General features: G+C 39.3%; 1 protein-coding gene and 1 pseudogene across 17 annotated transcripts in view; both read left to right on the top strand.

Annotated features, from left to right (window-relative positions):
- The window catches only part of EPB41L3 (erythrocyte membrane protein band 4.1 like 3), a 223,820-nt gene that overhangs the window by 33,038 nt on the left and 174,107 nt on the right, over positions 1–16,675 (top strand). The gene's annotated exons all lie outside the window — the stretch shown is intronic.
- LOC141580823 (X-ray repair cross-complementing protein 6 pseudogene) overlaps positions 8,307–16,675 on the top strand; it is an 8,491-nt pseudogene continuing 122 nt past the window's right edge.

Raw genomic sequence — 16,675 nt, 5'->3', positions numbered from 1 at the left:
TTAAATTGTAGGCTCCAAATGTGATTCAATTCTCTGTGGATATATATATGTAAATCACAGATCTCTAAGCAGCCTTGGGGCAGCTGCCACGTTCTTGGTCTCCCCCACCCCCATCTTCTCCTTTACCTGTTTTCTCCTCTTTGTGAGATGCAGATTGTGTGAAGCAGGCCTAGCTGCTCTGTTGGCTTCTCTTCCTCTGTGTTGGGCAGCTTTCTAGCCCGGTATCACGTCAGGGTCTCCTCACTGTGTTTCCCAGGATGTATCAGCAAAACGTAGTGACCATGGAGCCCCACTGCCTTGGGATTCAATTTGAGAAAAAACCCCTGTGGTCTTTGAATTCTAAATCTACTGAGGCTTTCTACTAACAAGCATAAAACAAATGTTTCTAGTTTGATGTAAAACTGAACATCCCAAACCTTTATTTATGTTCTTTTTCATCCTTTTGTATGAAACCACAACATCTTAATCTTTTTTGTTTGTTTTTAAAACAGGGTCTCCCTTTGACACCCACGCTGGAGTGCAATGGTACAATCATAGCTCACTGCAGCCTCAAACTCCTGGGTACAAGCCATCCTCCTCCTCAGCCTCCCAAGTACCTAGGACTGCAGTGCATGCCACCATGCTGAGCTAATTTTTAAAATCTTTTTGTAGAGACAGAGTCTCGCTATGTTGCCCAGGTTGGTCTTGATCTCCTGGGCTCAAGCAGTCGACCTGCCTCTGCCTCCTAAAGCGCTGGGATTACAAGTGTGAGCCACTGCCTGGCCTTAATTATTAAAAGTGATATTTCTGTGTATTGAAGAACTGGACTATGTTTGATGGGTTGCGGCAGAACTAAATTGTGGAGTGAGTGTGGCTGTTGGAGAAGGCTCAAGCTCACCTTTTCCCCTAGGAGTAACTATTTGGTTCTCATATGTTGAGATGTTAAGGCTTTAGAGAGGTTTGAGTTTGTTTGTTTTGCATTTCTTTGTTTTATTTCTAACTCTTATCCATTCTACTTACTTACATCAACAGAAAATATCGAAAATGATAACCTATTTACCTTTTCATTATCCTCTAGAGCCCCTAGTTTCTTAAAATTTAGTTTAAGAGACTATTCTTGTAGCTGAAATTAAACTCACTGGAGTGCTTTATATTAGACACTATAAGGGCAAACCCCCGAATCTGAAAAGCTCAAAAATAAGATATGGACAGCTAAATTTAGTAAAACCAGATTCTTCATAAGTAATAATCATATTCTTATTTTTCATAATTATATTGCTATTGTTCATTAAACACTGGTTACATTTTAGACTTCATCTGTTACACGTTTATGTAAATAATGCTACATTTTTCTTCATTTGGTTGTGTCACACCACAAAGACTTGATGAATTTTTTGAAATTTAGAAAGATCTGATTTCAAATATTGGCTATTAAGCTTTCTCCAAATTCACTTTGTGTGGCCACTCACAGATGTGGCACTTCACTTACTCTCCAGAGAGGCAGAAACTGAGGTACAATAAGAGACTGCTATGGCCACTGATGTGGAGGGACAGGCTGTACTAAGAAGGATATGCTACAGACACAAATGATGGTGTGAGTAGCAGCCCCAGGATGGATATCATGGGGCCAGGTTCTGCAAGGGGCTTACATTTATTTATAGGCAAGTTGCTTTTCACGTGGACTACTCTATGTGGTAGGTACTGGAGGGAGACAAAGCAGGAAGTTTTAACAACAGTTACCGAATCTCTTGAGCAATGCTGGAAAAGCTAGGCAGCATTTTGTGTGTGTGTATTTGTGCATATATGTGTATAAGTGTGGACATGTATGCATATGTGTGTCTATACATATATTTGCACAAGCATGTGTCTATATATAATGTGTATGAATATGTGTTGATACTAATGGATATATGAGTGTATATGTGTGTGTGCATATATACGTATCTATATATGTATACATATTTGCCTATGAACGCGTGTATATACATGTGTGCCTATATGTGCATATAAATGTGTATCTATATATTTGTGTGAGTGCCTCTATACATGTGTGTCTATACACATGTATGTATATGTATCTATACATCTGTGTCTATACACATGTTCATGAGTATGTGTCTACACGTTTGCCTATACACATGTATATGAGTATGTATCTATACATGTGTGTTTATACATGTTTGTACAGGTGTGTGTGTGTGCTTGAGTGTATATCTGTGTGTATGAGTGTATCTATACATGTGTCTATACATAGGTGTGTATGAGTGTATCTAACTCATTTTTGTATATCTATACATGAGAGTGTATGTATATATACATATCTATCCATAAATGAGTGTCTGTGCCTGTATATATGTATGCACTTTTCTTAGAGGTTTAGAGCATGGTCCATGGAGCCAGGAGAGAGCCAACCATCTTTCATCATAATTGTATGACCTTGTGGAAATTTCTTAAGCTCTTTTTCTTTCAATCACCTTACCCTTAAATTGGAAATAATAGTAATTCATGCCTTATACGTTGCACTGAGGGTCATATTTTAAAATGTTGATAAAACTCTGGCTTACAAACAACCAAAAGTGTCAGTCTTTATGATCATCATCTTCACTGTCATCTCTAATCCTCACATCCTAAGGTAATGGAGGCTGAGAGAGCGAAACATTCCCCTCTAGGGACATTGGTTACAGTATGTGGTAGGTCCAGGATTCTAGCTTAGCTCAGACTTTCTGTTGCCCAGAAGTCTCTGTCAGACTGGTAATATCTTTCTTATCTTTCTACACTTCTGGAAAAAATAAATTTATCAACTCTGGCTATAACCCACAGACAAGGTCATTCATCATCATCAGTGAATGGGAGTAACTTGTACTGGCTTTCGATCTCTAGTTGAGAAACGAAGAGCTTGGGCTTTGGAGTCTGGCAGGTCTGAATTTGAGCACCTGAAGCATCACCAGATGACTTGGGCCTGATCTGTGTTTATTTGTTGTTTTTATCTTAATCCTTTGGGCGTTTTTAGGACCTCAGAGGTACAAAATTAAATTACTAATAATCTTTGGTTCATGATACATACTCATTGGTGTTCCTTCTTTATTTATTAATTAGACATCTTAAATAAGAAGCACCTATGAACCACCTGCCAAAACAACAGCTAGGCTTTTGATGATAACCTTCATCTCACCATTTAGCAGTTCCCTTGTCTTAATCTCCCTCTCCACCTAACAGAGACAGCACCCTGAGTTTCATGTTTGTTATGCCTTTGCTTTCCTGTTCATGCAATCTTATTACACTCTGAAAAGGAAATTTAAATTATGACTTTTTAGGTTTTTAAAAAGGACATCTTTTAGCTCATCATTTGAGTTTTTTTGTGAAGTTTCATCTACATTGTGATATGCTGTAGTAACATTTGTTTTGTTCTATTGTTAAATATTCCAAAGTGTAAAATATACTGTAGTTTATTTCTACAATGTCTTCTTGATGGGTATGTGAGTGTCTTCACAATTTTGCTGTTGTGGAGAGGGCTGTTTCAGCACTGTTGAAGGTAACCGTAACTCCTGTGCACATGTGCCAGAGTTTCTCTTGGGTGGGAATGGCATTGCTGGGTTATAGGGTGTATGAATGTTCAGCATCAGGAGACAGTACCGAATTGTTTTCCAAAGTGGTTGCCTGCATTTTCACTCTAATTGGAATGTGGATTCACATTCCTTCCAACATCTGGAATTGTGAGACTTCCATTTTTTGCTGAGTGAATGGCTATGAAATTGAGGCTTTTGATTGCATTGCATTATCCCTCACTGAGGTTTAATTTACATTTCTCTGCCTACTAATGGTGCTGACCACCACTTCTCATGCTTATGGGCATGTTGTGCTTTCCCTGCCATGAAATGTGTATTCTTATCTTTTGATCATTTTTCTATAAGATTGATTGTGATCTTCTTACTGGTTTATAGGAAATGTGAGCAAATTTCTTGATCGTTTTGAGATCATTTTTGCATCTGTAAAACTGGGGATGTGGACAATACAGTGTTCACAGAGTTGACTTAAGATTAAATTAATGTTTACAAATGGAACCGTAAGTGCTGGCATACAGCATAATAGACAACCAAAAAATTTTATTTTTTGCTCTCTCCTGGGCCCTGCTCTCCCCACTTCCCTATCAGTGGACTGGCTTGGTTGGAATTGGCCTCATTTGTTGAGTAGAGAGTGCTGCTTATTGGTGTGGCCAGTGTAGTCCTACCAGTATTATTGAACTTTAGAGAATAAAGCAAGTGAAATGAGCTCAGACTCCTTGGAAGGAAATACAGGGAAAGAAAGTAGAAGTGAAGAATTTCAGTGCAGTCCTTGGCAAAAATAAAGAGAAAAATCAGTGTAACTATTGTGTTGATCTCAGTAGCCTTATCTATAGATGTTTGAAGGATATGACAATTGTGAAAGATAAGGATAACAATATATACATAACTAAACTGAAAATTCAATATGAAGCAAAATGATGACGCTCAGAAGCCGGTGGTCATAGGCGGCCCCATGACACTTCGGGTTTTCTGTTTCTCTGCTGCTGGGATCTACTTCCACAGCACTTTAGAGAATGCTGCACAGTCATGCAGAGAAGCCACACTGGGAACCAGGGGAAAATATTAGAAGAACCTGAAGGACACCATCAGATACTGTGCAGTTACTGCTTCCTGCCCCTGCTTGATTTTTGGAGTGTTGAATTTAAGGAGAGAATCTGGATGCGATAGAAAGCAATTGCTTTTACCTTTCCGGGATCTTTCTGTGTTTCACTGAGAATATTCCTGGAGGAATAGAAGCCGGAGAGTCAATGCTACAGTCACTTTGAAATTGCTGCACTGCAGCATGCCATCTTTCATCTGTCTCTATCTGTGCTCAAAGTCTCTCTTAGGATTTGGAGGTAAAATTTTTGGATTGCTAACATTAATGTATGCTTGTGAGAAGTGGCCATTGTTAGTGATTATAACTCAGCATTTGATACATATCTAAACAAATCCACATGTAAATTCAACCAGGAAATGTGGAATTCTTCTTTAGTGCATGATGCCTCTTAAAATGTTTGTTATTCATGGTTTTGCTATGCTAATTGTTCTCTAGTTTTTCTCTGATTTGAAAGCTCTGCTTTTCAGTTTTAGTAGGAAAATCCAGAAATGAAAATGGATGCAGTTTAGCTACAATGTCATCTCACCTTTCCCTTTGTCCTTCCTACTTAGTACACGCCAGCCTGACCAATATATCCGAAAGTCATTGCTTTGGAGACGCTCACTTGAAGCGTTTGGAAACAGCTTTCAGTTGTGATGGCAACTTCAATTTAGGAGGTGGTTAAAAGTTTGAATGTTCTCCAAAGACAAGAATGCCGTGTACTTATGCTTAGACTTTGCAAACCACAAGTTGTAATTCATTTTCCTTTGTGCCAAGAATTACACAGAAGTATAATGAAATATAATTAAGTTTATTTTATAAGTAATTGTACAAACAACTGGCCACCCAACTTCATTGAAACATGAATGTTTCTTAAACCTCAGAGGCATGGGGCTGCCCACAAGCCCAGCTCAGGAACCTATTTAAGGCTTCAGAGTGTTACATATGGGTCCCTCCCTCAGTGGGTTTGTCTGTCTGTCTTCTGTTGATCCTTGGGAAAATATATTTCAATAATAATTGGTATTAGAAGTGACTAATTAGTGAGGTTTGTATACAGAAGCAGTAGTAAACTCAGTGAGGTATTTCTATAGGCTCTTTTGTTGAAACCTTTTGATCTTGCTATGAATTTAGCTAAGGAGTCCTTAACGTTTCAAAAGGGACTGTTTCTTATCTGTGTCACCTGCTTCATCCTGAGGGATGAGTGTCAATGTCTGGACAGAAACCCTACCCTTTTCCTGCCAACTACTATGTTGCTGATATCTTTTATTTATTTACTTTTTCTGACATTAACTTTCAAAAACAATTCTACTATTTGGGAGAACTAACTTGTGGTAAGATATTTTGAATGTTATTCCTGAATTGTAGCATATTATATTTTCTTCAAGTGCCTAATTTTCCTTTAAGTGTCTAATTTTTCAATGATTCTAGAAACTTACAAAACTACATAAAAACTACCTTCCATATGGATGTTACTGAGATGAGCCTTCCTTAACAGAGCTGTTTCACTTTACAATAAACTTTGATAAAATATGCCTTTTAGTAGCAAACTGGTAAGATATTACTGAAAATCAAAATCACACATATGGATGTTATTCATACTGGCAGTTTTATTCAGATCTTATGTAAAGATACTGTTTAGTTTGTTTTGTGCTGCTATAAAGGAATACCTGAGGCTGGATAATTATAAAGAACAGAGGTTTATTTGGCTCACAGTTCTGCAGGCTGTACAAGATGCATTTTCTTCTGTTGAGGTCTTAGGAAGCTTACAATGATGGAGGAAGTCAAAGGGGAAGTGGGGGTGTCAAATGGCCAGAGAAAGAGCAAGAGGAAAAGAAAGGAAGTACTGGCTGTTTTTAACAATCAGATCTCCTGGTAACCAACAGGGCTGAGAACTCATTACCATGAGAACAGGACCAAGCCATTCCTGAGGGATCTACCCTCATGACCCAAACACCTCCCACTAGGCCCCACCTCCAACATTAGAGATCACGTTTCAACTTGAGATCTGAAGTGCACACACGATCCAAATTAGGTCAGATATTGAGGATATTTTATAGGTAAGGATATTAAGAGAGATTGCGAATTACTCACAATTAAACAGTAACTGACAGAACAAACAGGAAACCAAGAATAGAAACCACTTTTCATGGCTGAGAACCATCCCCCCAAGAATTGCCATTCCCTACTGCATAAACCATGATGTAACCCTGGTAGTGGGCACAGGCTCATATCCAGTGGTAAAGCTTGCGGAAGTGATGGTGCAGGCAGTTACGAAGGGTTCCTCAAGTTGGACCAAAGAGGCTAGAAATGACATGATTTCTGTAAAAGCTGTGTCAGGGTCCCGGGTTTGGTGACTGGGTTGGAGAGCTCTTATAGGCCTCAGCATATGGTCACACTCACAGCCAAGTTCTATGACAGGAAAATGATACAAAACTAAGGTGCACAGAAGCAAAGTCTTGGGGAAACCAGGCACAAGCTGCTAAGGTCCTCTCTCAAAATAGTCATAAAGGATATACCTAATTCTCCAGCAGCAAACTGTGACAACACGTGGTATGCTGGGAAGCTCACGAGAGACTCAGGAACCAGGACTTGTACTGGGAGCAGGTCACGTAGGCAGGGGGTATGTATCAAAATTTCAGACTCCAAGAAGGAAAGCAGGAGTGCAGCATGAACTGCATTATTTAGGATGGGGAGGAGAAACATTCTAAGTTCTGGATATACTGACTCTGAGATCACAGAGGGAATCAAATTAGGAAGGTTATGTGTTTAAAAAAACTGATTCTAATAAAATAGAGAAATAATAAATAAATAAATAAAATGAAGTTGAGGTAGGTCTAACAGGATTGAAAAAAAAAAATAGAAAAAAATAAAACTGATTCTAGCCAGGCTTAGGTAGCATGTGCTGATAGTCTCAGTTACTCTAGAGGCTGAGGTTGGAGGGTCATTTGAACCCAGGAGTTCAAAGCCAGTCTAGGTAATGTAGCAAGACCCTACGTCTAAACAAGAAAAAAATCTGACTCTAATATAAAGTTCGTTTCCATGATTCGTCTATAGTATAACCTCTAGAAGATTAAAGTAAATCATATAATTACAGAAATAGAGAGGGAATTTTGACTTTGTATTAGCTGTGAAGGACACACTGTTAACAGATAATCTTAACATGAAAATATTAATATTATTAAAGGGTATATATATTGGGTAAATTTTTCGAAGTACCTAAATGTATGACTGCTTATTGAAATTGAAATTAGGTAATTCTTCATCTGAGCTCTCTTAGTTTTGAATTTTTTTATTTTTTTTTTATTTTTATTTTTTTATTTATCGCTCTTGTTACCCAGGCTGGAGTACAATGGCGCAGTCTCGGCTCACTGCAACCTCCGCCTCCTGGGTTCAGGCAATTCTCCTGCCTCAGCCTCCTGAGTAGCTGGGATTACAAGCACGCGCCACCATGCCCAGCTAATTTTTTGTATTTTTGGTAGAGACGGGGTTTCACCATGTTGACCAGGATGGTCTCGATCTCTTGACCTCATGATCCACCCACCTCGGCCTCCCAAAGTGCTGGGATTACAGGCTTGAGCCACCGCGCCCTGCCAGTTTTGAATTTTTAAGAACATAAGTAGCAGCCTGGTGTAGTGGCTCAGGCCTGTAATCCCAGCACTTTGGGAGGCTGAGGTGGGTGGATCACCTGAGGTCGGGAGTTCAAGACCAGCCTGACAAACATGGAGAAACCTCATGTCTACTAAAAATACACAATTAGCTGGGCATGGTGGCACATGCCTGTAATCCCAGCTACTTGGGAGGCTGAGGCAGGAGAACCACTTGAACACAGAAGGCAGCGGTTCTAGTGAAACAAGGTCATGCCATTGCACTCCAGCCTGGGTAACAAGAGTGAAACTCCATCTCAAAAAAAAAAAAAAAAAAAAGTAGCTATTTTTTTCTTATTTGTGTGTAAGGATAATGTGACTATAATAATATTTATAATAAAAATTGCCTAGAAATTTGTTTTCTACATGGAATGTGGGTCCTGACTGGTATAGATGTAGGCAAGGAACGTAGGAAATGGTGTCTGCTGGGAGTAACATGAAGTGCTGAGGTACTGCTAGTCTTTGAACCAACCCAATGAATTGCCATGTGTACCTAAACTTCTGAACATTCTAACATAAAACCTCTTCCCCACCGATGATCTACACATATGAGTAGATGTCATGTCAGCTACCTAGGGGTATCTATACCCTATCTCTAGCCATAGGGGCTTCTGAGAGTCCATAATTATAGTTACATTTCCTCTGTATAGCTACTAAATTATTCAAGTCCTATTTATTGGGGGTATATGATTGCTTTTGATTGGCAATATTACCATTTTACTTAGCCAAAGCAATTTTTCTAAATTCCTCATGTGTTTTGTTTTTTAATGAAGCTGTGCTCTTACTTGTGTGGGTGGAAAATCTAGTAACAGGTTTAGGATGACTTTGAATTGCATATGTGTGTGGGCCAAGTGGTGATGCAGTATAGTATTGTAGTTATATGAAGAAAACTGCTTCATAAATATGCATTCTGGAGATGACATTTTTATGTTATACAAATTGGATGTGTCAGGATTTTAAATGTCACCCTTGCATTTAATGCAAGAAGTTTCTGACTTGCACTTTCTTGACTTTCCTCAGACGTGACCATAGAAACTTTCTTTATTCCTTGCTGCCAAAGACTGAGACAGCCTTTCTTTCCCTCTTCTGTGCCCTCCTGGCTCCCTCTTATTCCTTTCATTCCCAGCTCTCAGCATCTCTCTGAATACCAGGGTTCTCACAGCAGCAGTAAGTGGGGAGAGTGCATGGGTATCCTTCTTTCCACTTGGATTCACAAAACAGGAAAGCTGACAGATATAGTGACTTATGCCTGTAATCCCAGCACTTTGAGAGGCCAAGGTGGGAGGATTGCTTGAGACCAGGAGTTTGAGATGAGCCTGGGCAACATAGCAAGACCCTGTTTTTACAAAAAATCAAAAATTAGCTGAGTGTGGTGGTGTGCACCTGTTTTCCCAGCTACTTGGGATACTGAGGCAGGAGGATTGCTTGAGCCCAGGAGTTCAAGGCTGCAGTGGGCCATGATCACACCATTGCACTCCAGCCTGGGAAACAGAGTGAGACCCTGGCTCTAAAAACCAAAACCAAAACAACAACAAAAACAAGAAACAAACTCAGAAGTTCAAATAAGACAATTAACTTCTCTCTCTTCCATGTGACTGTTTTGTTTGTTGTTAGTTGTTTAAACTCACATCCAACTTTATTCTAAAACAAAGACACTCTAGATAGGCATCCCAGTTATTCTAGTAGCACAAATATTTGATGATGTCAGTGTTCAAAGAAAATATTGGAAGCAAAATTAAAGCCAAGGAAAAATAAGTATGATAAACATATACTTTAATGTCTTTTATAGTTGATAAAGATGTGTTGGGAATTTGGCTCTTAGATTCACTGAGAGATGAAATGGAGGATCAACCAGCAGGGATGAAAATCTCTCCAAAAATAACTCTGGATCCACTTTAAACCAACGTTGGATATGATTCTAACTCAGGTCACTTTACCTTTATAGCAGTAATTAGTAAAAGTTTAAAATTTGGCCTAGGACTAGCAGTGAAAGTGAAGAGGAAAACATGAATGTGAAGATACGAAATATCTGTGAGATAAAACCCCAAGTTTTCCTACTCCCAAAACCTAAGACAGGTTTCTTCCATGGATGTTCTTAATGGATAATGTAATAAGCAATAACTTAGATAGCGTCCTTCTACAGAGGTAGAGTGAGACTCCCACGCCTACTGATGAGACTGTCATATGACTGACATAATCAGTATATGGTTCTTTACATAGTGTACAAACCTAAGTGAGAACAAAAAATTCTGAAAGGGACAATGATTCCAAGTACACAGGTCTAGCCAAGAGTGAAATGAAGGAAATTGTGAGGAACAGGCCGTCCTCATATCCTTCAGGCAATTACTTTCATGGATATATTTTTCCCAACTAAGCTTTTGATAAGAATTATCCAACCCAGAGTCTTGGCTTATAATCTCTGACTGAAACTTGGAGTGTAGTGTTGCCAACGTATTTGGGAATGGAGGAAGGGTGGAGTTATTTTTCCCTGATGAAATTTAAGGACACATCCCTAAATGGATAGCAGCTGTGGTTTCACTGAGAGATGAAATGGAGGCTCAACCAGCAGGGATAAAAATCTCTCCAAAAATAACTCTGGATCCACTTAAAACCAATGTTGGATATGATTCTAACTCAGGTCACTTTACCTTTATAGCAGTAATTAGTAAAAGTTTAAAATTTGGACTTGGACTCATTAAACCATCACATTGCCTAGAAATGAAATACTATGAAAGCCTATTGTGCTATCCCCACTGGACAAGTCTTAAACTGTGCCATGCTGAATGCAATTAATCACCCATGAGCAATAAATCCTTAGGAGCCTGCATTTGGTACAGAGTAGGCTGAAAAAAATAAACTCTGGAGATGATGCTTAAATTCTGATCACATTCCTTCCCATTTCAAAATAGATACAAGTGAACCTGTAGAACATTTTTCATTCCTTTCTCTAAAGAACAATTTTTTAACAGGCAGGATGATGTATTTGGAAGTAGAATTTAATTCAACCTTAACTAATGGTTCAAAGTGAGGATATTATTTAGAGCCAATATTTGTTTCTGATACTTCTTGGAATGCTTTCAAACGTGTTCACGTCTACTTTTGGCATAGTACATGGCTTCAGAATGCCAGTTTTTCACTTTAACCTTCAAAGTGTGCTAGTGTAATAGAGAAGCCCATTTCAAAATTTCAGAGCAATGCACATAATTATAATTCTCCATGTGTAGCGGACTTATATTCAGAAAGAAAAAATGTCTCTAAATACTTGGCATTTGATAAGAAACAAATTACAGACATTTAATACAATGAAAACTATTTTATTTCAGAGATTACAAAGTTAGATGGAAAATGCTGATAAGAGCTTGCTTTCCATAATGACTGTAGTCTGCTCCTTAACCTCTGACATCTCTTGCCACATCTCAGTTGCCAGGCAACAGCAGAGAAATAAAACCTGTGTGAGTAAAGGAAGCTCCCAACATAAGAATGGACTATATTCTAGGAGCTGGTGAGCCAGTTATTTAGAAATTTAAACGCATTTTTAATGTTAAAAATATTATACATGATAGTTTAGTACCCAAGACAGCCATTGCAAGCCTAGTTAACTCATAATTCCCTTGAAGCATTGAAAAGCATCATTTTTCCTATTCAGTATAACTTGATTCTCTTGCTCAAAATGCCATTTTCCAGGAAATGAAAAAAATGCCACCGAACAGCTCAAATAGATATTATAAAGCCTTTATATTACGGTATGTCCTTCTTACTCAGAGGGAAAAAGTTAGATGAAGCCACAGAACATGTATTCTCATTCTAAATATAATTGTAAAGCTTACCTATTTGATTTGAAGGGTGACAAAGGATGGTAAGAGGAGGCATGCAGAAAAAATAAAGATGTGATCGCTGACAGCCTGAAGGCAGGATAGGATAGAGAAGGCAGACAAATCAAAGCACAGTTGTCTATCACCTTTTCCAGTAAGGTAGGAAGTGGTATAACTGTAGATATCCTGAGAGTATCACTGTATTATATCTCCTTATAAGAATTACAATAACCGTTCCTTAGCCAACACCATGTGCTTTTAAAAAAGACTCCCAAGTGTGCATTTTGTAAAATTTGAAATATAAATAGCTAACATTTAAAATAAAACAGCATTGACTACATACATATTTGAAAGGAGTATGCATTCAGCTCTGAGCCAAGTTCATCCAGCTAGAGTAACAAAAACCCGAGGGCTCTGCAAAGCCAAACTTTACTATTAAAATACAATCCAGGGAGAGCGCGCCTGCATGCATTCTCGTCTTCTGTCCAAGTTGGTCGCCTCCCTGCGCCAAAGTGAGCAGTAGCCAACATGTCAGGGTGGGAGTCCTATTACAAAACCCAGGGCGATGAAGAAGCAGAAGAACAAGAAGAGGAGAACCCTGAAGCAAGTGGAGACTACAAATATTCAGGAAGAGATAGTTTGACTTCTTTTTGGTTGATGCCTCCAGGGCTATGTTTAAATCTCAAAGTAGAGATGAGTTGACTCCTTTTGACATGAGTATCCAGTGTATCCAAAGTGTGTACATCAGTAAGACCATAAGCAGTGATCAAGATCTCTTGGCAGTGGTGTTCTATGGTACCGAGAAAGATAAAAATTCAGTGAATTTTAAAAATATTTACGTCTTATAGGAGTCGGAAAATGCAGGTGCAAAACGAATTCTAGAGCTTGACCAGTTTAAGGGGCAGCAGGGACAAAAACGTTTCCAAGAGCCAATGGGCCACGGATCTGACCACTCACTCAGTGAAGTGCTGTGGGTCTGTGCCAGCCTCTTTGGTGATGTCCAGTTCAAGATGAGTCATAAGAGGATTATGCTTTTCACCAGTGAAGACAGCCCCCACGGCAATGACAGTGCCAAAGCCCAAAGGGCTAGGACCAAAACCGGTGATTTCTGAGATACAGACATCTTCCTTGACTTGATGCACCTGAAGAAACCTGGGGGCTCTGACATATCCTTGTTCTACAGAGATATTATCAGCATAGCAGAGGATGAGGACCTCAGGGTTCACTTTGAGAAATGCAGCCAGCTAGAAGACCTGTTGCGGAAGGTTCGCGCCAAGGAGACCAGGAAGCGAACACTTCGCAGATGAAAGCTGAAGCTCAGCAAAGATACAGTGATCTCTATCGGCATTTATAATCTGGTGCAGAAGGCTCTCAAGCCTCCTCCAATAAAGCTCTATCAGGAAACAAACAAACCAGTGAAAACCAAGACCCGGACATTTAATACAAGTACAGCGGTTTGCTTCTGCCTAGTGATACCAAGAGGTCGCAGATCTATGGGAGTCGTCAGATTATACTAGAGAAACAGGAAACAGAAGAGCTAAAATGATTTGATGATCCAGTTTTGATGCTCATGGGCTTCAAGCCCTTGGTAATGTTGAAGAAGCACCATTACCTGAGACTCTCCCTGTTCATGTACCCAGAGGAGTCTCTGGTGATTGGGAGCTCAACCCTGTTCAGTGCTCTGCTCATCAAGTGTCTGGAGGAGGAGGTCGTGGCATTGTGCAGATTCACACCCCGGAGGAACATCCCCCCTACTTTGTGGCTTTGGTACCACAGGATGAGGAGTTTGATGATCAGAAAATTCAGGTCACTCCTCCAGGCTTTCAGCTGGTCTTTCTACCATTTGCTGATGATAAAAGGAAGATGCCCTTTACTGAAAAAATCATGGCAACTCCAGAGCAGGTGGACAAGATGAAGGCTATTGTTGAGAAGCTCCACTTCACATACAGAAGTGACAGCTTTGAGAACCCTGTGCTGCAGCAGCACTTCAGGAACCTAGATGCCTTGGCCTTGGATTTGATGGACCTGAACAAGCAGTGGACCTGACATTGCCCAAGGCTGAAGCAATGAATAAAAGTTTGGGTTCCCTGGTGGATGAATTTAAGGAGCTTGTTTACCCACCTTATTACAATCCTGAAGGGAAAGTTACCAAGAGAAAACACGATAATGAAGGTTCCAGAAGCAAAAGGCCCAAGGTGGAGTATTCGGAAGAAGAGCTGAAGACCCACATCAGCAAGGGCACACTGGGCAAGTTCACTGTGCCCATGCTGAAAGAGGCTTGCCGGGCATACGGGCTGAAGAGTGGGCTGAAGAAGCAGGAGCTGCTGGAAGCCCTCACCAAGCACTTTCAGGACTGACCGGCCGCGCACCCAGCCATCCTTCCACAGTGTGGCCAGGCTGCCTGGCCTTGTTCTCAGCCAGTTAAAATGTGTTTCTCCTGGGCTAGAAAGAGTCTACCCCACAGAAGTTGAGAGGCTATGTTTTTGAGGCTTTCTGTTGCCATGGTGATGGTGTAGCCCTCCCACTTTGCTGTTCCTTACTTTGCTGCCTGAATAAAGAGCCCTAAGTTTGTGCTAGAAAAAAAAAAATAATACAATCTAATTACACCCATACTTTATGTGATGTTGCCATGGAGAAATATATTATGAATTCCAATTAGAAATGCCAGAAAAACCACTCCCTACCTAGAGGCATTGGGAAATAGCTATAGAAGGCCATCTGCCCTTAGCAAAGGTACATAGAAAAGGAGACACTTTCCGTGTAAGAGTGAGTCGTGTCTCTAGGTCAGTCACCACGGGTTACCCACAGTGCAGTAAAAGGGATTTGCCCTTAAGGAGGCCACGAATGTGCACTGTTCTCATCCTGCCTCTCATCCCTCTCTCATCCCTGAGGTGCTCACTCATGCGGCTGCTCATTCACAATGGGGGCATCTCTAATTAGGGGGACTACTTTATATGTTACACCCCAGCAATATTTTAGTCTAATTGTTCATGAGCCCTGCTGACTCTTAATTACTGTTTTGGTCATGCACACAGCAGTGACAGTAATTCCAAATTAAAAGGTGAGTGATTGGTATGAAGCATTGGATTAACTTTGTATAATAAATACCAATATTTGCTAAATATACTGGAGCCAGCTGATGACCTCTTTAAGATGCAGCCATCTGACTAAAAATGTTCTGTTTACCAAAGGGAGTTTGATGTTATTGTCTTGTTTTGCTACTTCTTCCTTTAGCTTGCCTCTGTATCTGAAAACCTAATTTGGAGTGTTCCTGTTTCAGATGACTGAAAGTTGTTCTAAAATGCTATGCAATCCTGTTGAAGGAAGCATTGTCCAATCAAACCGACAGATTATAATCAAGAGGGATTTTGTAAGATTACGTTGATAAAAATGTTCCTTAGGAAATGGCATAACCAGCAGAAATCAATCTTCAAATAGTTCCTTAAGTTTTAATAATCGAAAGTTTTGGGTTTCCTTCCCTAATTATTCATCTTGAGCTTTTTATAGAATTTCTTGAGTTCAGAACACATTAGGGCCATGCGAGGGCTCTTCCAGTATCTGGTGAGAAGTGATTAGCACACAACAAAACATCGCCGGTAACAACTTCTAAATTTGGAAAGTTGGGGGTCTGAAACTACGGGCCTTAGAAGCAAAATATTTAACGTGCTTCCTCCATTCCAGAACAGTGAATGTTTTGAATATCTATTGCTAGGAAGATGCCTTGGGGAAAGTTACTGGAACTTCCTTAGTTTCTTCTCATGTTGACAAATAATCAGCATCACCCACAGACGTTTTGCATTTAATTAGGGCTTTCACATACTTTGTGGGGCCCCTAGCAAATGTGGGCATACCTCTGGGAAATGGAGATCCTTATTTCACATTTAGTGTTTCAAAAATATTCCTCCATGTGTCAACAAAGCCTTTGCTTTAGCTCATAAATATATATATATATATTTTAAACATCCAGAGGAATTGGTAGAAACACAGTGGAGAGAGAAGGGAAACTTTGTGGGAATGGATGGAGTTGGTACTCTCTTGAGAACTAATGGTCTTTACTTTTCACTTATACGCCGCCTAAAGAACACTGAAAACCTATGGAATCCATGCACATTTTCAAGTTCACATCTCAATTTTTATCTTAAATTTAAATGATTATGCAGTACATAATTTCAGATATTATATGTCACACTTTTTATGACCAAACATCACTTTTGTTATCTTTTAAATACTAGAGCAATTTTCTATCCTTCATCATATATTTCACAAGTACAAGAACAAACTTTTATAGATACTTCGTATCATTTCTTTTCCTACATAAACTTCTGTTTCCATTCTACTTCCTCCTCAAAATATTACCCTAATGTAATATTTTCATGCTTGAAAATATTTTATTGGTTACCATCTGCAAGAAAGTGGATATATAAATTGAAACTTAATTTTTCTATGAGACTATAATATTCTAAGTTTTTAAAATATTTTCTGGATTAAGTGATCATTACAATTAGTAGTATACACTTACATATAAATGACACAAACATATTGCAAACTATAATAAATATTACACAGAAAAAGTGTTCTTGGAAAATAATCTCTTAGTAA

This window comes from Saimiri boliviensis, chromosome 13, assembly GCF_048565385.1.
Source record: "Saimiri boliviensis isolate mSaiBol1 chromosome 13, mSaiBol1.pri, whole genome shotgun sequence".
NCBI classification, from domain to species: Eukaryota; Metazoa; Chordata; class Mammalia; order Primates; family Cebidae; genus Saimiri; species Saimiri boliviensis.
Note: the sequence above shows the minus strand (reverse complement) of the source record. Positions and strands in the feature narration are given on the sequence as shown.